Source organism: Empidonax traillii, unplaced genomic scaffold (genome assembly GCF_003031625.1).
Source record: "Empidonax traillii isolate 1590-97213 ecotype Southwest subspecies unplaced genomic scaffold, ASM303162v1 scaffold140:size1466565, whole genome shotgun sequence".
NCBI lineage: Eukaryota > Metazoa > Chordata > Aves > Passeriformes > Tyrannidae > Empidonax > Empidonax traillii.
In genome coordinates, this window is record NW_020955333.1 from 969733 (window position 1) to 991335 (window position 21603).

The 21603-nt window shown below is 37.3% G+C and overlaps 1 protein-coding gene across 2 annotated transcripts in view; it reads left to right on the forward strand.

The window, feature by feature from the left end:
* Nucleotides 1-21603, forward strand: part of POLA1 (DNA polymerase alpha 1, catalytic subunit) — a 196954-nt gene that overhangs the window by 108616 nt on the left and 66735 nt on the right. The window lies entirely within an intron of this gene.

A 21603-nucleotide genomic window follows, 5' to 3' on the forward strand; every position in this document is an offset into this window, starting at 1 on the left:
TTGAAATGTTTCTAGTTTATTTAAGCTTTGCTGCTTGTATCAGATTGTTCCTGCAAAAAAAGGGAAGAGTGATCATGCTTTGAATTTTTAAAAATGATCTCACTTTCAAGCAAAAGCACTTTTATGCTCCATTAGAGTTGAATTTGCCAAACTCTTACATCGCATTAACACAAGCTTTACTGGATAGATAAACGTGTTGTTCAAAGACTGACTAGAACTTTACCAAACTGCATATTAAGATTTTGTCATCCTGCAGTTTTTATCTTGAATATTTTCTTAATGCAAATAGAGGAAACAGACAAAATTATTTCATTAAGAAACAGTGCAGCACAGTTTTTATCTGTGAACAAGGATAGCAAACAGGAAAATCAAATTTGATATTTGGTGTAAGACTAGAGAGTCTTGTAAACCTCCTAAGTGTGCCATCTTTCTTTTGTGAAGAACCATTTGAAGTTTATATACATAATTGAGGCTCTGCTTTTTGTGCTTTGCTGCTGTGATAGTGTTGTAGAATAAATGCGTTTTGATTTACAGGTTATGGAAAAAAAATGTCTGGATCCACAGGCAGGAGATGAAAACTCTGGGTTAAATTATCTAGGTGGCAAATTAAGGTCTAGTCTCCCCATGAAGTCCACTAGCAAATGGGTGAGCTTTGAATTCACTGCACTTCACAGGACTGGAGAGGCCAGCAGATCCCTGCATAGGAACGGTCTGAAGGTTGAAACATCCGTGTCTATTTTTTGGGATCCTTTCATCCCAAGATATATTTTTTTTGTTTAATTAGTAATTATATTTGTGAATGGTTGTATTGTCATCGTAAGTACTACTTTCAGGGAACTTTTGTGTTGTTGAGTTTGCCAGTTAGACCTAGATCTTGATAATAATGTCTATATTATATCTTCTAGTTTTACTATTTCTGTAATATTTTAATATGCTGTCTGTCTAGAATGATGTTTTTCAGGTATGGGTTCTATAAAATTTCTGCCTTAAAGTCAGTAACTTCACAGCAAACTGGAAAATTATTTTAGTCTCCAAAAAGTTTTTTGTAAGAAATCACATTCAATATTAGAATCTTAGCTTATTTTTTCAGTTTCTGTTACTTCATGTGTTTTATAACATAGGAGAGTGGATTAATATCAATATGAAGTGAAAACACCTTTTCATATGTTTATATGCTCTTAGGAAGTGCTTATTACCATAGTAACTGAGGGACCCTGTTAGCTTAGTATATTTCTTTAAATGTTTCTAAAACGTACAGAAAGTATTTTCCACATATTACACAAGAACATTTAATCCTCTGATTTTTTTGAAAAGGCACTTCTTCAGTGCCCACACTCATACATTATCTGTGTATGTGATTATTAATTCCATTTTTAAAAACACCCAAAACTCAAAAAAAAGGGAAACAAAAGTATTTGGAATATCATCTTGAGCTTTCATACACTTTTTCTAAGGATGTGTGATCTGACTTGAATTTCCATCAAAGGAAATTCAAGAAAAGGAAAATTTCTATGTGTGTTTGTGGATATGTGTCACATATGCAAAGACATTTACATATATATACACACACTGCTTATGTATCTGCTAGAATTTGGGAAACAATTTTTTCCTTAAAATATAGACTAAACTGAATTGTTCCTAGTGTTTGCTTTTAATTTTCTTGCCCACCTTTCCCATCCTCTGACCTCTCTCATTTCTCTCTCTTGCTGTCTTGAGTTTTGCTAAGTTAATAACCCCTGAGTTGTGGTAAAGCTAATTTAAAAGAGAAAAACCCTTCAAAACACTGTAACACGAGTGAAAGTATTGTCACATGTTATAGAAGTTCCTGGCTTACAGCAGACATGTCTAGTTTAGGATAGGTGTTCGAGGAGAGAAAGATTTAATTAATAAAGATCAGAGGTAACTAATCAGAGAAGTTAAGATAAATTATTCTGATTAATAAATATCTGATTAATAAATATCAGTCCCTTAAAGATAAGGGGCTGTAGGTGTCTTCACTCTGCTGCAGATTACTCTTTCTAAAGATAATGGTCTTCACTGAGCCGTGCACCACCATTTACAAACAGTACATCAATCTTTCCTTTTGGTACTTAAGCATCTGTGTTGGCCTAAGGCGGACTTTGCTCTTACATACATCTCGTGCAGGACAAGAGAGGTTCTACCTCTCCACTTTCCCCTGCTTGACATCTGTAGACAGAATCATGGAACCAGACCAAAGGGCTTGCTGCTGCTGCTGCTAACGAGAGGCACAAGCATTTTGCTCACTCACGTTCTGTTTGGTATCCACCATCTGTGTGTCATAGCAAGCTCACCGAGGGTAAACAGTGCCCCGTCACACAGATCATCAGTGAAGGTCTTGAATGGCACTGAACGGGACCCCTGGTCCACACTGCTGCTTATTGGCCTCCAGCTGGATTCTCTTCCACTGGTCACCACCCTCTGGGCCCAGACATTGAGCCAGTTTTCATTTTAACAAGGTTTTCCAAGCACCGGCTCATATGACTCCCTTCATCTCAAGATTTAAGTACCCTGTGTTGCCTGCACCTGTCCTCCATGCATATGCTTACACATTTTTCTGAATTCACCTCAGTCTCTTTTTGTGATGGTAAGAGACTGCTCTTCAAGATCTGTTGCTATTATTCTTTTTTTAAGGCCTTCAAAAAATGTTTATGGCTCTTCAGCGTACCAGTTCTTTTTCTTTTTCCTTTTTAACTCTTGCCACCAGGACTGTGTGTGCTCCAGCACCATTCTCACAGCACGTTTGAAGAAATTCACCTCAGTACTCATACACAGTTCTTCAGTATTCGGCCTCCACATCTTGCTAGGTCTTCCTTTAAAGCTGATGTTGAATAACTTGTCTTCTATGACTCCTTTTCAGCTGATAATTTCTGGCATACAGTATCCCCATTCTGGAGGTGTGAACTATAGTCTTTGTTCCTGATGTGTTGCTTTTGTTTTGCTGTACTAACGTGTATTTTGTTTTGAATGAACACAGTTTACCAAACCAATTTCCTCGTGCTTATCATTATTTACTTCTGCTTTTGTCATCTGTAAATTTGGTCTGAATTGATTCCTCTCTTCTCCTAATCACTGATGTAAATGTTGAAGAGTGTGAGTGTAACCTTTTCATTGTAATACACCGCCAGAATCCCTCTGCATTTCATATTGACAAACACTTCCTTGGCTGTCATCACTTTGTGTCTCTTGGACCACTGATTTTTTTTTAGATGCTTCAACTTTGCACCTTTCAATCCATTTCACATATACTTCATGAACACTGTGCAATGCTAATTCTGTTGCAGTGTCCTTTGCAAGTAAATCAAATACCATTCAAGAGCTTATTTATAGTACATCTGCCTTTCTCAACCAAATTTGTAGTGAAAATGAAACATGAAAAAATTGAACTGTCATGGCTGGTTGAGGCTCTTCTATATAAAAACATATTGACTGGTGTTAATTCCATTCCTGTTCTTAAATCCTTGATCACTGGAAGTCTCTATCAGTATTTCTGTTGTGTTTCCTCAAGTTAATGTTAGACTGATACATACAGAAAGTTACAGGGTTCTGATTTGCTTGGATAACTATTTCAAGGAACATTAGCATTTTGGTAGATATGTAGGTCTCAGTCTTTTGAAGTGGCTTCAAGGGTTGGGAAATCCAGCAAGTAATGGATCTTCTTGGCTCTAATTGGACTGTTAAATTCAAGCATTTTTTATATGAATATGTTGAATTTTGAAGGCCTAGTAAGTATTTTCTTGCTAGCTGACCAAAACATAGTTCTTCTTCCTTATATGCTAAGAGACTGTTACTACTATTCCAAAACAGGGGGAAAAGTTGCTCTTCTGGTTGTTTTGTGCTGCAAACTATTTTCTTGTTTTCATCACATTATCGATTTTTTTTTATATTCTTAGTTAATATCTGTCCTAATTTTTCTTATTAGTCTTCTACTTGGGAAAACTTTTGATTTGTGTCAGCAACTGTCTACTTCCAGTCTCCATTTTTCATACTTGTTTTACACATTTTGCCAAGTTAAAATTTGCTTGTAATTTTCCTTACTTTAAGAGAAAGGACTTCTCAAGTTATTTGGAACTGGTTTTTTACCCGTATGAAATATAATGAGGTCATAATACTGGTTTCTAGGTAGTCAGAGTCTTCTGCTTCAGTAATTTAACTTTTCTTTACCTGTTATAATGAAATCAGGAATTTGTATAATTTTTTTAATGAAGTATTCTCTCTAGATTATAGAAAATAGTAGTTCTAGAGTCTTGGGGCAATATGTATGTCTACCACAAACTCAAAGAAGTAACACACATAAGCAAAGGCATTTTTTTTCTAACAGACAGGATGTATCAAGTAAGTTTTTCTGCTCTAAAAGTCTGCAGTGGGAAAGTTCTCTTGGACCATACTAATTTCAGAATTGAGCTGTTGGCTTTAAAGGCTTTGCAGGTCTCACTAACAGCCAACCTTTTAAAAAGCAGAATCGTAATTTATTTGAAGGATACTTCAAAAACCTGTTTTTCTGCAGTTTGTTTGTCCTGACTGTGATTTACTAAATAAAAATTTGGAGTTTTTTGTTTTTTAAAAAAAAAAAATCCTCACAACAAAAATGTCCCATTTATTTTGCTTGTCTGTTGCCAGTGTAGAAGCAACAGAAAACAGTCTCTCCCCATTCTCATATTTTTTAGTTCAGTGAGTTTATGACAGGCCTTTATTTCTGTTGAGTTGGCTTTGTTGTTTTTTTTTTTTTTTTAATGCTTACACAGAAGCATCAATTTCTTAAGGTCCATCTGGTTACTTTAGTTGCTGTCCAGAATAGTTTAGTTTGAAGACATTTTCAAAAAAATAACACACAACCCCACTCCCAGTTTCTGTTATCTCTGAACCTTTGTCCTTCTAGTTTTTTTCTTATTAACCTCAAAGCAGTTTTTATTCAATATTGCATTGGTGTAAGTTTAGAAAATTTAGGTCTAAGGTTTTGAAACATTACCATTTTAGGTTTCTGCCTTCCCATTTTGTATGCCAAATCTGTCTAAAGTTGAGTTTTAGTTGAAATTTTAACCTAAAATAGATTAACATTTTTCAAGATTAAACAAAATATGTTGTTTCTGTCTTAAACTGAACCACAATAGGTCTTCTGAGATGCTGTTGTTCCGTTCTCATTTCACTTGGGTGCTTGAGATACAGCAGATTGGCCTGGATTCTTGAGTTCTTCATGGCAAGTAGCAGATACATATGATTTATAAGCCTTTGAAATTTTTAATAGAAAGGACTGTAAACTCTCTCAAAATTCCATCTCCCCCTGACCTTTCTTTTCATGATCTCTGGTCTGCATTTGAACCAGGTGGTGTGCCATGTATGGAGATGTTTCCTCAAAAGATGATAATTATTAACATGGAGATTGATATCACAATCAGCCTCTCCTGAAGAAGTGAAGAACTGTGCAGTCTGACAGTGGTGGGAGTGGCAAATTAAGTGCAAGCCAGCAGGGAGGCAGAAGAAGAGCTCTCATTTCAAAAGGAATAGGCAGGTCTAAGGGAAAGTTTGAGGGCAACCTCGGAAGACTTTGGGAAGAGGTTGTGGGTGGGTGTTGAAAGTAGTTACAGGAATGGAGGGGAAGCTGAGGAGGAAGCCTGACCATCTCATAACACTTAACAAAAGTTTTTTTTGAGATTTTTGACTGTCTTGTTTGATGCTTAGTTTAATGAACAGTAACAGGGAGCAAATGGTGTCATTCAAGATGGAGTCAAGTAGTGCAGTATATATGTGAACTCAGAATAAAGTATGCTACAGATTTGTTTTAATTATTCCAAATCAAAGTTTGAAAAAACTGTAAATTGCAGCTGAAATGTAAACATCTTTTTATGAGCTTGCCTAGTGAGGTCCACCAAGCAACTACACTTATTCACAGTTGTGGTCGTCTGAGGAGAAATGAATGGGAAAGGGAAAAATCTGATGTCATGTATATTAGTTTAACTGAAGCCCACAGGTCTGAAGGTAAATTATAATCACTTGCTTATTGTATGGTGTTGCAGTAAAAACAGTGTTAAAGTTGTTCGGGTGGCCTTGCCATACCCGAAATGTAGGTGTTGTGGCTTTGAGGTCTTTAACACTTGGCTATGAGGAAGAGTATATATTTCATCCTTCCTTCCCCTTTTCTATTGGTTGTCTTTTGTCAGCCTAAGAAAATCCATCTACATTTGATAACTTTACAAACCATAAAGATAAACTTGTAGTGTGGAGGAGGAGCTAGGCATGATTAATATTAAAAGATAAAACCCAACACAACCCCCAAAAAACAACCCAAAAATGATTGCGAGAATTGAGTATAGGTGAGTAAAAGGGACTAGAACATGGCCTATGAGACTGGAGCTGCACCTGGGTGGATGTAGGTGAAACTAAAACCAAAGAAACTGAATTGAGTGGAAGTGGTTGAATTAGAATATTCAAATTTGATGTCTGCTGGGTAAGCACCTGGCTGGGCAGGTAGGTTGAAATAGCATGAGGAAGCAGGCATGAGTAAAGACTACCTGTGAAAATTTGGACACAAAACCCAAGCAATTATATCCGAGTGTGGTTGTTTTAATAAGAAAAGTATGAGAAAATTCTTAAGTATTTGCCTGCCTCTAGTATTGGCAAATACTGGGCAAAATGTGTAGCTTGCAGAGAATGTAGAAAGTAATTGTTATTATGGGCTGCTCTGTTTATTTCAAATTTATTTATTTTTTGAAAGTTGAAGAAATCCCAGAATGAATACTACTTACTTAAGTTTCATTTGATGTTACCAATTCCCTTTTTTCTGTATGTTGCAGCCCACAGGTTGGACAGCCCTTGTTGGATGAGCAGCCAGTCTGTATTTGTTTCTCTCCATTGCATAGTGGATGCTTTGCCTTATTGAATGTTCTCTCTGAAACTTTGCCTAGAATTATTTATTTTTCCGTGGAGTTTTCTGTGACACACTTCACTGTGGGATCAAGTGGCTCTTAAAGAGCATCTTTACAAGAGCTGTATTAAGCGAGGGGACAATTTTTATTTTTATTTCTCAAAAGAATTGGGGAATGAACATCAAACATGTCCATAAGTTTTGGTGCCCAATTTGTGAATCAAAGGACCTGGTTTTTTAGTGTGTAGTACTGAGTAACTGCCTGAAGCAGAGCTTTCAGGTTACAGTTGGTTCTACTCAAGCTTGAACATCATAGACCTTTAAATTTCCCCAGGAGCAGACTGATTATTGAGGTGATCATTGCTTGTGAATCCATTCAGTAAACTGGATGTGACTTTGTCCAGCTGTGTGGAGAATCTGTGTAGAGGCAATAGTGCATTTCAGCTCCCTGGGGCCACATTCATTTGACTTCAGCGCTTTATTTTCATTTTATTTATTTTACTACATACTCTCCAGTGTTCCCAGTACAAAGTCTTGTTCACTTTACAAGCCATCATAAAGGCAATCCTGTCCTTTAATGAGAATTAAAATACAAAAATCCTTTAACTGTAAATTGACACATGATTTGTATGTACAGGGAACTGAAATGAGGATTACACAGGCTTCTGATTGCATGCTTCTTGAGCTTAATGTATTGTCATCTACTCTCTATGTGAAAATCCATTGCTGAAGGGTGCTATTGCATTTTACAAGAAATATATGCATACATCTAACGACAGGATTTGGCCTGTACGGAGACATGACTTGTTTTTATTAATGATATCATGAAAATTAAGCTCTCAACCATTCAATCAGCTCACTATGGCATAATAAATGTTTCAGCACAGAGCCTCTGCTCCAGTAACACATAGCAAATTTATTGTGAAGTTGGTCAGTAATACATATTGGACTGTTTTCAGCAATTTTTTTCTTATAAGTTTCTTAAAATTGTAAAGAAAATAAGTTTAAAGTTATTAGTTTATTATGTATTATAATACTATTCACAGGCAAATGTTTTAATACAGTAGGTATTCCATTAGAAACCACCCAATCTGATAATTTTAAGAGATTTTTTTTTTCTTTTTAAGCAGCTGCTTCCTCTCTGATTTGGATTTTAATCATGACTTGACTTAAGCTTTCATGTCTTACTTATGCTGCCAGGAGAGAACTCGAGCACTAGTTTACTTAATTATTTGCTGTACAACAGCTGCTAACATTAAAAAGGAAAAAAAAAAAAACACCCACAAAAAATGCCATCTCATCTTTAGGTCTGCTACGGACAAAAAAAGCAAAGGCAGAGGAAATGACTGTAGCTACTCTGTCTGCTTGGCACCAGCTTCCTCCTCCTCTCTCACTTTCAGTTTTCAGTGTAATGAAGAGCAGGAGAACAATATTCTGTAATTAAGGATTCCATTAAGTTGAAGAAAAGAGCAAATGGAGTTGTTTGTTCTCCTAGCTGAAAAAATTTGTCTGGGGTGGGGGGTTAGTGGTAGTAGTGTAGAAAGAGAGAGGTGGGTGGAGAGACTAAGTCAGGGCTGTTTGTTGAATATACTGTTAAGGACTGTTACCATCCTAATTAATCAAGTTAGAAATTACAGCTGTAGTCGGTTTCCCCCCAATTCTTGTTATCAATTTTCTTCTCTTTTGAGACAAAGCAAATATAAATTTTGTGTTCATTTGTCATTCGTTCTTTGACTTCAGCATCTCTGAAAATAACAATGTAGCACAAAAGACCAGTATTTACCTAGTTGTAATGTGGGTTGCCATGGTGTTTTGCAAATTATTGCAATTATGTTCACCATGCGAGTCGCCCTTGGTAACTGGCGAAAAAACTGATAATCCTGTTTTGAACAAAAGGTCAAATTGCTGAATAGAAAGTCTTGATTAACTAAAAGATGTACAAAGTGGAATTATTTCCTACCATTCAGAAATAGTTCTTGATCGGGTTTGGGGGAGGGGGTGAGTAAGTACATCTGATTACTGAAGTACAAAGCATTGAAAGGATGTTGTCTTGAGCCTTTCATGTAGTCTTAATGGTGGCTTTTTTGTCAAATTTACCCATTTGCGGCATTGAAAGAGGCAGCTGCATTTAAGCTTGAGAGATGGTGCTTTTTCAAGAGTTCAGTGCATGGAAAGTTCTCAGCAGTATCTGCAGTTTACTATTAGACCTTCGGCTATTAAAACTGATGTGCTGCATTTGAGCCCATAGCTCTTGGTGCTTGTAAAACCCTCTGACTGATGATCTAATAAAGTGCTCTTACCGGACAATCTCTGATCAGATACTTTAGGAAAAAAAAAAAAAATAACCACAGCTCTAAAAAGGATGGAGGTAGAAACTCATGGCTGTACTGAAAAGTTTGCTTTTGTAATCCGCAGTGGATATGTTAGTAAATAAGACTGTATTTTCAATTTGAGTGTTTTAAAGGCCCCCTGTTCCAGAATTCATTTTTATTTACATTTACAAAAGCAAAAATCAGTCTGAAAAGATTAAAAGTTCTTTGTAATCACTAGTCTTCAACCGTTACATACAAATATAGAGGGAATGGTCTCCTGCACTTTAATGCTGTGAATTTCCTTTCGTCTTTCCTTTTTTATTCTTGGGGGTGGCAGGGGGAGCAAGGGAAGAGGTGAAGAGGATTAAAGGTTTTTCCTTTTTTAATTATTTCTACTTCTTGTTTTTAAATAGCTACCTGGAAATTAATTCTTAAAACTTTGGAGAGCCTGTGTGAGAGCAGCATGAAAGCAAAGTAAACCTGAACAAGTTTGTGGGTTTACATTCTGCATCACCTAGCAACCCCCTGGCTCAGCCAGTTCTCTCCTCTGCCCCCAGTCCTGTTTACAGACCATTCAGGCTGCTCTTCAAAACCATGAAAGATATTCAGTTTCATTAGGGCCATTCTCAAGGAGAAAATAATTAAACTTAAATGAACAAATGCTGCTTAGTGATGCTTTAAACTTCTCTAGTTTAAGGTGACCAGACCATGAGACCACTTTCTCTGCCATTACCTTCCACTCTTTTGAGCTCCTCTAAACTTGCATACTCATGTATGTGCATTATTGGTTTTAAAGTTTTCACAACTGTGTTAACTCCTTCAGTGTTTAGAGATGTTCAGAACCATATTGCAAAGGTGTTTCACATAAACAGTCTTTTTGTCTCTTTACCAACTTGAGAAGTACACTGGAGCTGACGAACCTTACTGTTACTGCCACGTACACGAGCAAAACCTCTGTTCTAATTTTACATCTAATGTCTTGCAGGAAGTTCAACTTGACAAGTCTGAGACAGGAAAAATTCAAGGACTGTACAAATGTTTGAGGGGAGAAGGAAGAAAACAGATTTGTGGGAGAAGTGGGGGGAGGAGAGTGATTTTAGCTTTGTAACCAAAGTAGAGGCATGGTTTTTAAGAAATCATTGAGTTCTTACTATTTGTATGTTGCTAGATTCTTTAACAAGCAATACATGGATGGGCTGTATGAGCTCTTTGTGCTTTGTTGACAGTTGACAGACAAAGCAAAATTTTTTCTGAGGCAAGGTACTGTATTTAGTTGTGACCTATTGTACCCTAAGAGTATGGCTTGCTTTGAGTTGTATGAATAGGGAGAGTATTTTGGCAAAGTGGACTTCAATATCCTTCTAGAGGTTTTAGCTCTCAGTACAGGAATACATAAGACATCCTTCACTGATCCTTTTCTTGTAGTTTTCCATGTGAAGTCATTTTAAGTATGTCTTCTCTCAGTTGCTTGCTCAAAATTCAATTTAGCTGTTTTCAGATTGTCTTAAGTGAAATAAAATTGTTGGTAATAGCTGCTTCTCTTTGTGAGCGGTATGTCAGCCTGTGAACACTTTTTACTCTACTTTTTAATCTTCAGGGGCACGTGTTTTGGTACCTAGAACCTTATTTTACTGAAGATAAGAAGACCAGGGTATTGTTTTGATGTGAAGTAAAGCAGAACATACTGGCTAATTTAGTTTGTAATGTTCAACTGTTAAGGTCGGAATTTGTCCACTTGTGGTGCTATTACATGTGTTTAAATGAGGGACACTGTTTGCATCAAATCTGTCATAAGGGTTTGGAGTGCTCTATTATCCTTTCAGCAGGCAGATGACAGAGCCTGGTCTTTGCACAAATGAGATCAATAAGTTTCAAATAACTTGTATGGAACAACATGTGACTGTACATTTAAAGGTGTCTTTTTTAAAAGAAAATCAATTTCTAATAGCATGTAAAACTCTGACATTGACCTACAAGTTATTTTTCACTTCTGTCTTATCTGATAAGTTTGTTTAAAACATCTTTTACGTTAGTTTGAGCATTTGAGTTCTTGATGGGTAAGGCAAGGGTGCATTTCCCAATGATTATCTCCTGCTTTGGTTACAAACACATACTTCCAAGACTTTTAATGGCAAAACTGATATGAAATTTTCTTTTGGTCTTGCATGGTTTCCTCAATTTCCTCTCCTGCACTCCCCCCCCCCCCCCAATCTGGGTTAGAATGCAATTCAAGTTCTATTATTTTGGGGTATTCAGAATAACAAAATAACATTCTTGAAATTCTGTATCATTTTCAGTAGCCTATAAACAGGCAGATGATATTCTGTGTCTGACTTTGCATGACAACAGCTATGTGTTGCTGATAGGACTGTGAGGGTATGCAAGTAATGAAAGGACTCCAAAAAAGTATGCTATGGGACATAATTTTGTTGTAGCCTAAATCCTCTCAAGTCAATGTTCATTTTTCCATGATACCCACTACAAACTTTGGGTGTTTTAGACCAGTGCAGATGGCAGCTTCACTTCTTTTAAGGGCCACTTGGAATCTACATCAGTGCTTTTACTGTTACTGTATCATGAGCGTTTTCCAGGTAAAAGGACATCTTGTGGCCTGAGAAGCTCAGGTAGTATTTGTTTGTGTCCTCATTCATGCTTGCTTTAAGGCAGCAAGTCAGTGTAGTTACATTGCCTTCAGCTGCAGTTTGTCTGGTTGTTTGGACCTTCATAATCTGGTCCTTCAATAGTGTGGTTCCCACTGACTCCAGCTACCTTGGAGTCATTTTGGGCTGGCAGTTTTCCAGTGGGGAACTGAGACAACAGATAAGAATGTTTCTGAGAGCAGGAGGTTTCAGTGTTTTGGACAGGGTGTCCTTCTCTTTTACCAGCATTGGGTGGTAAAGTGATGATTTGCCTTCCACTAGGAAGTTACTGGCTGAGATGCTTCAGTTTGATAACATCCCTTAGTGTGCTTCCTGTGCTAATAATACTGGATATATAACCAACCATCTCGTGTATCTGTACTGCTTTCAAGTAGTACACTTTTAAAAACATATCTCATTGTTTCATCTTTCATTTAAGAGACAATTTTGTATTTTTCCTAAAAGATCTTGTCTACTTGTTCATTAGCTTGGATAATGCTGAATTCAAGAGGAGCAGAGTGGACCATCCAGGAAAGGAATTTCCTTTCTTTGTAAGAGTTTTGTTATCCACTCCATCCCACAGCTGAACTCTGATCAGTTATACAGGCCAAAACTCAAGAAGCTCTGAAAATTAGGAAATACTTAAAAAAGAAATTGAAATTGTATCTTCATCTTCCATTGAAGTGATGCAACTTGAAATGGAGTGTGAAATGCTGTGGTCACTATGTACATTTTCCCTCAATTGGATGATCCGGTAGCATCAGACTCTAAAAATACTCTTAGTGGGAAATTTTTTTTTTTTTTTTTTTCTGGATGAGGAGTTAGATATAGTATTTATTGTATAGAACATGGTACCTATCCCACTTAAAATAAAGAGACAAAAGCTCCAGTCAACCAGCCTCAATAGTAGACTCTTGACCCAATTTTTTAATAAAACAATCTATTTGCAGAGTCTGGGAAAATATCAAAGGGATCTGCTATTTGGAGATAATAGTTAGGACAGGAGTATAAAACCTTGAAACAAAACATTTTCAAAGGTCATCTTTGTCTTACGTACTCAAATTGGAGTATAAATATTTAAACTTAGTTTTAGGATGTTTTTGACTTAAAAGTTTGAGTTATGCCTGATGGTTCAAGAGAACTTGCACACGCTCTGACATTCTTTTACATTTTTAAATTCTCTGATGGAGTTCAGACATAACCTCTTCTCTAGAAGGGATTTCTTGAACCTAGCATTAGGGCTTCTGACTTAAAATGTCCTTATAGTAACATATGAAATAAGTAGAGAGAGCTTCTCCAGCAATTTCTTGTTAAAATTTTGGTAAAAAGTGGAAAAGAAGGCTGGAGTGACTAGTACTTCAGTAACATGTCTGTTCATACACTACTTTGAGATCTAAATATATCTGAACTTACTAATTGAAGAGGCTTTGCAAGTCCCCTAGATTTCCTTGACAGATAAAATGAGATCCTTCTCATGGTCTCACAGGTACATGTTTTTATTAGTGCTTGGTATCTGGTTTGTGGAATATCAAACCTTGCAGGATCCTGAAAAAGTTGCTGGCCCAGAATTCTGCATCGCTAATTGCTTCTAATTCCATTACTCCAGTTGTTATGTTTGGTTTGCATGATTCTTGTCAATAGTGTGCGCCTGTTTACTCCTTATCAAGGAGATTGTCATTGATAGGAAAAGTACCAGAACAGATAAGATGCTCCTTATGAAGGCTCCTTCTGATGGTGATCATTTTGCTAGGGAGTGAGGAAGGAAGGGAAGCCTGATGGCTCATTTTCCATATATGACACTCTTCTGTGACAGCATATTCTTCTCTGTTTCCCTGAAATTTCTTTCTGACAAAATTATCTTAAAATTTCACCTTGATGAAGAATTTACTTATTTTTTTCTTTCCTGTGCCCAAAGAGGGGGGTGACCAAGGAGGTAAGTTTTTATACATCATGGGGTGGTCCTTTCATATGTTGACCCAAGCTTTTATAAATTGAGATATCTCGCCTCCAGATTGTTTGTATTAGTAGCTACAAGTTCCAAAGGAATGGCTGTCTCTGCTCAGGCTCTCAGGAGGTGATGAAGTAGACTTGATGAAGTCAGATGTCTTAAGGTGTCACCTGCTTGGAGTCCTCCTGATCAAAGTGTTCTACGCTGAGTCTACTCTGGTAGTCTCACCAATAAACTACTAGATCTGTAAGATCAATCAAACAGCTATCTGATGTGCCTTTGTACTTGCTCTGGAAGGACATTCAGGATAAAGCAGCTGGCTGGAAGTAGCTACAGAAAGTACATAAGGCAGGCAGGCACCAGGATACTGCAAAGAGTTACTTTTCCTGCAGAAGAGAATAGTGTGTTTCTGTTTGTGCCAATCCCAGACTCATCAAGTCCTCTATCTTGAAAAACCCTTTCAAAAATTTAATGAGTCTATGCCTCTTGTATGTCTAGCAGCAGTAGAATTGGTTTCTTTGTAAGAGTGGTCTTCAGAGGTTTTTATCAGGTGCAGTGCCCTTCTGAGGTTTTTATCAGATACACTTGTCCATGAAAAAAGTGGAATGTTGCCTCAGGAACCTAAAATACACGGAACTTCACTGGAGTGGTGGAATCACCATCCCTGGAAGCGTTCAAAAGGTGTGTGGATGTGGCACTTGGAGTGCTTGTTTAGCAGTTGAACTCCATGATCTTAGATGTCTTTTCCAACCTTAGTAATTCTATGATTCACATCACTTAGTGGGTCAAGTTTTCTGATAAAGTCTCGTTTCACTGTTTATGATAGCATCCCTGATCTGAGGGGATTTCTTCTTGGCATTGTAGCAGTGGCAGGTAGGTGTCACTCAAGTCTGCGTTGTCTGAAATATCCAGTGTGTGACACTAGTTCTCACACTGTCATTCAGTTTTTAATTGCTGCTGATACCTCACTAAGATGGTGCAAATGCATTGGACTGTATCGGTGTTATTACTAGAGTATTTCTTTTTTCTAAATGGGCAAAAAAGCAGATTAGGAATAGAAATTACTTGAAAGTAATTTGGTTTCTAGTATGCAGCACTTTCCTGACTTTCCTGACTTTACTGCAACAGCTCATCTTCAAGTCAATATTCATACCACCTTTCATGTTTAAAGTGTAAAATTGGGATGCAATTCTCAAAAGATGTAGCTACTACTAATAGTCAAAACACTTGCCAGAGAATGTGCAAACAGAGGGTTTGGCTGTAATTCCTGAGATGCTGTCTACCACTAAGGAAAGTTTGTCTGTCTGTTCCCCCAAACACTCAGCTATTTACAGAAGACAGAGAGTGAGAACACACCTGTGATGTGGAACAAATTATTGTGATTGGAAGCGTTAACTTTCAGGCCACTGGGTCAAGTCCTCTGTTGCCATGATGAACTGCCTGAATTTTATTTAATAAAATCATCTATCTTTTTATAGATACCCCTATTACATGGGGGTATCTATATGTTTGATAGTGTGCCCAGTAATGCAATATTAGTGGAACCTCATCCTTCCAGAGGGTTGAAAGCCACTTCAGCCAGATTTGTCCTCTTAGGAAATGCTATCCATAATAATGGATGTTGGCAGGAAAATGAGTTTTGAAGCTTCTGATCTTGGAATGAGTGAAAATAATATGCTTTTGTATATTAGTATTATAGTATTAGTATATTATTTTAGTATAAAAAAAGAGGTCAGTGTGAAATTGATTAATTCCTCAATGATACCCTGATCAGAAAGTTTTCACTGCATTGTCTCTCACAATCAACTGTCCAAAAACTGGTTTGCTGATCAGTGATGTGAACAGCAAGCTTATGCTGTTTGACAAGGACAGTTTGTTTAGGTTGGGTTCTTACATTTCCTTTGTGGTGTGTTTGGTGATTTAAGGTGATAAGTTCAGCTCTGCAGTGCTGAAGCCATGGATTTTGAATGTAATATGTTCAAGGTCAGGTCTTCCAGCCATCTGGAGATTGGACATCATCCACTAAGATCCCATTTTCTAAAGTCCATGTTAAAATTTCTTTAATGGGGAGGAAGATTGTAGAGAAGCAAGCTCGAATTACAATTAAATTCAACTCCAAAGTAACTGATAGTGACTTGTGAATAATTTTCAATGCTTTCTGCTTTTTACTACCACATTTTTTCATCCGGACTATCTGAAGGCAGGAACAGATGCAGAACTGAGGTGTCCTAGAGAAGCACATCCAGTCTTCTACTGTAGCAGGCAGCTAAGCTACATTGTGACATGTAGTTTGTAAAAACTCAGATAAAGCTCAGTGAATGTAAGTTGTTGACTCCTGCAACTTCTGTTTGAAAGGCTGTTCTGAAACCACTTGCTTCTCTATGTTGGGGTAATATTTCTAATGCTCGTTGATCACTAGAATGGAAGAGGCTAATTCTCAAGAACAGACTTACAAAGAAGCAAAAATTACTTTTGACTTGCAAATTTCTCCCCATTAGCTACAGTTCATGGACATAATACTCTTCAGGGATTTTCTTTTATATTGTGCATTTATTTCAGGGTTTTTTTTGCATCCTTTTTTATATTTTAAAATGAACTAAGCATTTGTAGGCAGAATGTTTGGAAACACTAGTTGCCTTTTTTTCTTTTTTTTTTTTTCCCCCCCACTCTCTATCAACTTGTATTTCATTTCCCACAGTGTTGCAGATACCAAGTAGAACAAAGCTGAAGGTTTCCTATTATGATTTTGTTTGATCTATTGCAAATTAATTTACAGACTCAGTGATAGCTGCTGGGAAATTAAGGATTGGTTTTGTTTGGTCAGTGAAGATGACAGGCACAGATCAAATAAGAGTTAACAATAATGCACTTGAACAGATTGAATAAGAACATAACGCATGTATTGAATTTGATTGCAACATGCATGGCCATGGAAAAGTTTTTTGTTTAAAACAAATCGAGTCTATGGCTTAATTATCAAAGCAAAACAAGAGACATAAAGAGCTACATGTTTCAGATACTGTTTTTTTTTTCAAAAATAGCTCCCTTCACACAGTTATCTACATGTTTAATTTCCATGCATAATAGCAACAGTTATTGTTGTCATTTGTTAAGAGAGATTAACAGATAGTAAGTACAAACAAACACAAATAAGGCCTGAATAGAGAGGTGACAAAGAAGAAAAGACCTCTTTAGTGTTAATTATAACTGGTAGGAAGTCTATACAAATGACATTAATGGTTTTCTATATGAATTGGAGGAACATTTAGTTAGTTAGTATATATGCAGTGTATTTGGGCTTTTTATTGTAGGCAATACTTAGAGATCTTCATTTTTTAAATATAGTTTATTGCAATACGTACAATTCAGTGAAACTTTTATGTTTTTGTCATTATTTCTTAGCTGCAAACAAGTATAATAGCTGTTGAATTTGAATGGCTATTTGTATCCTAAGCTATTGGTTTTTTTTTAGTTTAAGCACCTGCATTTTGTGACCAGCAAAGCTCTCAGTGCTTTCTTCAGCAGTGAGTGCATTAGACCGAAACAACTGCATAAAGAAACTTGCTTCAAATATCATTAGTCAGTGGTAGTTTGGGGGGACATCTGTGCATTCCACTGTAAGACAGTGGAAGCTGTACCTTGTCAGTGGTGTAGTCCTTTGTTTCTTAATTGTTAGCTGAAAATGCCAATAGGTGGCAGAAAACACAGTTACTTTTATTGTGCATTATTTTCATGGTTGTCTAATTTTGAGTATTCTGTTCAGCTGAAGCTGGGATGATGCTCCCATTCCAGGCTTTGTTTTTTCAGTTGCACTTGCATTCCCTAAGTATCTTACTATCTGGCAGTTTCCATGCTTTGTTTTTCTAGTATAATAAATTGTTTCAAAGTTCAAATGTAGTCATTTAATATGTTTTGAGTCATGAGTGTTCTCTTTCTGCACAAAGAATCTTTTCATAGTTACAACTGAAACAACTATGCTCGTTAAGAGGAGGGATTTGGAATGGGTGAGGACACCCTGTGCATCTCCCCCTGCCTGGCTGTGTGTTTGAAGGCCCTGTTTGTGTCAGACTGCTGCCAGATATTTCATGGGAAGGTGGAGATGCCACATAATAAGCAAATGTGGCATAAACAACTTTCCACACAGAGCATAGCTTTTGTCTCTAAAAATTAACTTAATGGAAGATCTGTGACAATTCATTATCCTTTCCAGGAATTTTTTTGTTCTCCCTCACAGTGGCTCTAATTATATTCTTGGTACTCACGTAAGAGAGTGCCTGAGGATCTCATTGCTATCCTTGAGTAGCTTTTTTTTTTTCTGTAGAAGATTATTCCATGTCCATCAAAACTGAGTTATTTAAAAAATGTGAGGCAACAGGTAAACACTGTCCTCTTCTTAAAATAGATGTGAGGTTCATTTGCAAAACCAAAGCCAAGGACTATCTTTTTCACTTAAGGCTCATTTGTGCCTGCTGACTTCAGAAGACACAGGTCAGGTGTCTATGTTAGGTCATGTCCTAGGATTGTCACAGTGAAGCATGTGCTGATGAGATAGCTCAGTCTTGTTGAGCAGTGTCTTATCTTTGTAATGTTAGTTCTTAAATATTTGTCATAAATAAACTGTGTATGACAAGGAGAACGGTACTAGGATTCCTAGGGCAACAGGTGTGCAAGAGACCAAATTGAATCCACACAAGGTTTTTGAATTCTTGAAATTTTCTCACTGTGCAATATTAATTTACATTGCTAATCTGCAAAATAAAACTCAAACTTAGTGATCAGATACAGTAGTTACACTGTTTCCAACCCCCCTTATTTTAATAAGATCATCTAGATTAGGGAGGATTTGCTTCATCTCAAAATCTATTAGGTGAATTGCTTTTTGGAGATGATTTTTCTTCCTCCATTTACTATAAACAAATCATAGGGTGACCAGCTTAAACTGGTATCAGGCCTTTGGATATCAAAGTTGGGACCTGCTTATTGTAATCCTGCATTATGGACTTGAGCATGCATTTTAGGAAGCAGTTTACATTGCTGTTGGCATGAGGTTCCACACACAGTTTTTCTGGTCTGTCAAGAGAGACATAAAAGCTCTGCTGTGCAAGGGCAGCAGGAAGTGTTTTGATGGACTTTACACCAAGTGGGATAGTCTTGAGATTGTGATATGGTTGGAAAAATGATGAAAGAAGAGAGGTCTCTGCAATAAATGAAGTAAAGGATTTGAACTTTTGTCTTAAAAGAATACACAAACAAACAAAAAGCCTGAAACAGTCTTGGAGCACTTTAAAATTATTATGGAATATATTTTTAAGTTAAAATTTAAGTGGAAATTAGGTAGAAGTCCATGCCGGAACATACGGTCGGAAGAGCTTGTTGAAGAGCCAGTGAGAATGGAATCAGCAACTTTTTGAGTTGTCCTCTGATTCCTAATATTTCCATGAAAGTACCAGGAGTTCTGATATAGTTAGGTTTAACTTCTTCGCAGGAGCAACAAAAATTTTGGAAATGGGCAAAAATAAATAGTCACTATTCTTAGCATAGACATCAGCAGCTGATGGTCTGAAATGCAGAGTTTGCAGGGCTGAGCTGCTCAGGGGTGGTGAAAGCAGGAACTGCTTCAGAAGAGTTGCATATAGACTTTGTGATACTGACTTGACTTGTCAGTTAACAATGGAAGATGAAATCTTCTGCCAAGTAATGTGAAGTAAGGCAGATGCTGAGAAACCAATCCTAATTTTGGTCTATAGAGTGTGTATTTAATTACGAGGAAAGAATAGAATACAATTCTTGGATAATGATAAGTACCTCTCTGGAAATGACTGCTCAGTGCTCGAATGCTCAGTAGTGCTCTAGGCAAACAGAACTTGAAGAAAGAAATGAATAGAGAACAAGGTGGTAAATACCATTTTGTTTCTGTATAAATTCATGTTCATCTAGCATCCTAAATACTGTGTGCAATACTGGTTTCATCTCCCTCCCCATTTGTCCTTTATTTTTTCCCCAGCCCCCTCATTTCAAAAAAGACTTGGAAGAGATTCAGAGAAGGGCAACAAAGATTTGGAGTGATTTCCATGAAAGGAACAACTAAGTAAATTAGGACTGTGGTTTGGAAAAGAGTTTGATTGCAGGTGATGTGATGGAGGTCTGTAAAATCATGAGTGGCACGAAAAAGGTGAATGCAGAATGATTTTTCCTAGTCTCTCCTGATACAAGAACTAGAAGGCATTAAAAGAGAAAGAGAGTGTGTGTGTTTAAGAAAAATAAGATACTTTTCCATATAGCATGTAGTTGTTCTGCAGTATATTGCAGATGCTAAAAGTTTCAGTTGGTTGAAAAAGCACTTGAAGTTCCTTGGGGTGGGGGTAGTAATGCACCTAGTCACCACTGAATACAGAGACAGTGATTCAGGTGGTCCTTGAGCCATTTCCAAAAGCTGGGAAAATCTTTGGAAGGGTTTTACTGTGTGCTTTCTCTTGTGCTGTTCCATAGTATCTTCTGTTGGTGGTTCTTGGAGATGAGGTGTAATATTGTTTTTAGCCTATGGCTGAACCTGGCACAAGAAGTACATCCTTACTAGTAGTGGAATCATTCTTTGTTTCATACTCGTAAGAGAAGCTTTTTGCATTACCTCCCTGAGCTGAGATAGAGCAAACTGGCTCAGATTTTATTTCATTTTAACTCAGCAAAATGTTAGTTTTTTCCTAAATGAGTCAGTTTACATTGAAGTCCCGACAGCTTTGTTAAAAAAAAAAAAAATCTGTTTAAAAACAAAGAAGAAAGGAAAGCATCTAGCTGGCATCAGAAAACAGAAAAGTTAAAATTGCTTTTCCTCCTCTAAAGTGTAAGCAAGGAAATGGCACTTTACTTCAAAATTTAATTTATTAAAGATCTATGGGATGTCCTGCTAATTGGTCTACATAGTTGGATAAAATAATCTTGTTATTTTAATGCCTGATCTGGAGAAGAGCAGAGGTTTTGGTATATTTCAAAGAAGGGATGACTGCAGCAAACAGAATGTGGAATTTTGAAGCAAGAAGACTTCAGCTTTGTTCTCTGCTATTAATTGTGTTCAAAAAGGACCTTAGAATCATAGAATCAGCCAGGTTGGAAGAGACCTCCAAGATCATCAAGTCCAACCCTTGATCCAACACCACCGTGGTTACTAGACTGTGGCACTAATTGCCACATCCAGCCTCATCTTGAGAACCTGCAGGGACGGAGAATCCACCACTTTCCTGGGCAGCCCATTCCAATACCTGATAACCCTCTCTATAAAGAACATCTTCCTAATATCCAACCTAAACCTCCCCTGGCACAGCTTAAGCCGTGCCCTCTTGTCTCACTGATAGTTGCCTGGGACAAGAGATTAACCCCCATCTGTCTACAACCTCCTCTCAGGCAGTTGCAGAGAGTGATGAGGTCACCTCTAAGCCTTCTCTTCTCCAGACTAAACAACCCCAGCTCCCTCAGCCTCTCCTCATAGGACTTGTGCTCCAGTCCCTTCACCAGCCTGGTTGCTCTTCTCTGGACCCGCTCCAGCACCTCAATATCCTTCCTGAACTGAGGGGCCCAGAGCTGAACACAATACTCAAGGTGTGGCCTCACCAGCGCTGAGTATGGGGGAAGAATCACTTCCCTGGACCTGTTGGCCACACTGTTCCTGATACAGACCTTCATCTCTTTATACGTATAGTGTCACATTCAGAGAGGATTTCAAAGTGGTTTTCTTCCTTGACTGTGATTTTTTTGTTTAGGTGGAATAAAAAGAGGCTGTAACTTGCAATTATGGTAAAAAATTTTCTTCTATGTTCTCCCTTTCTGCAG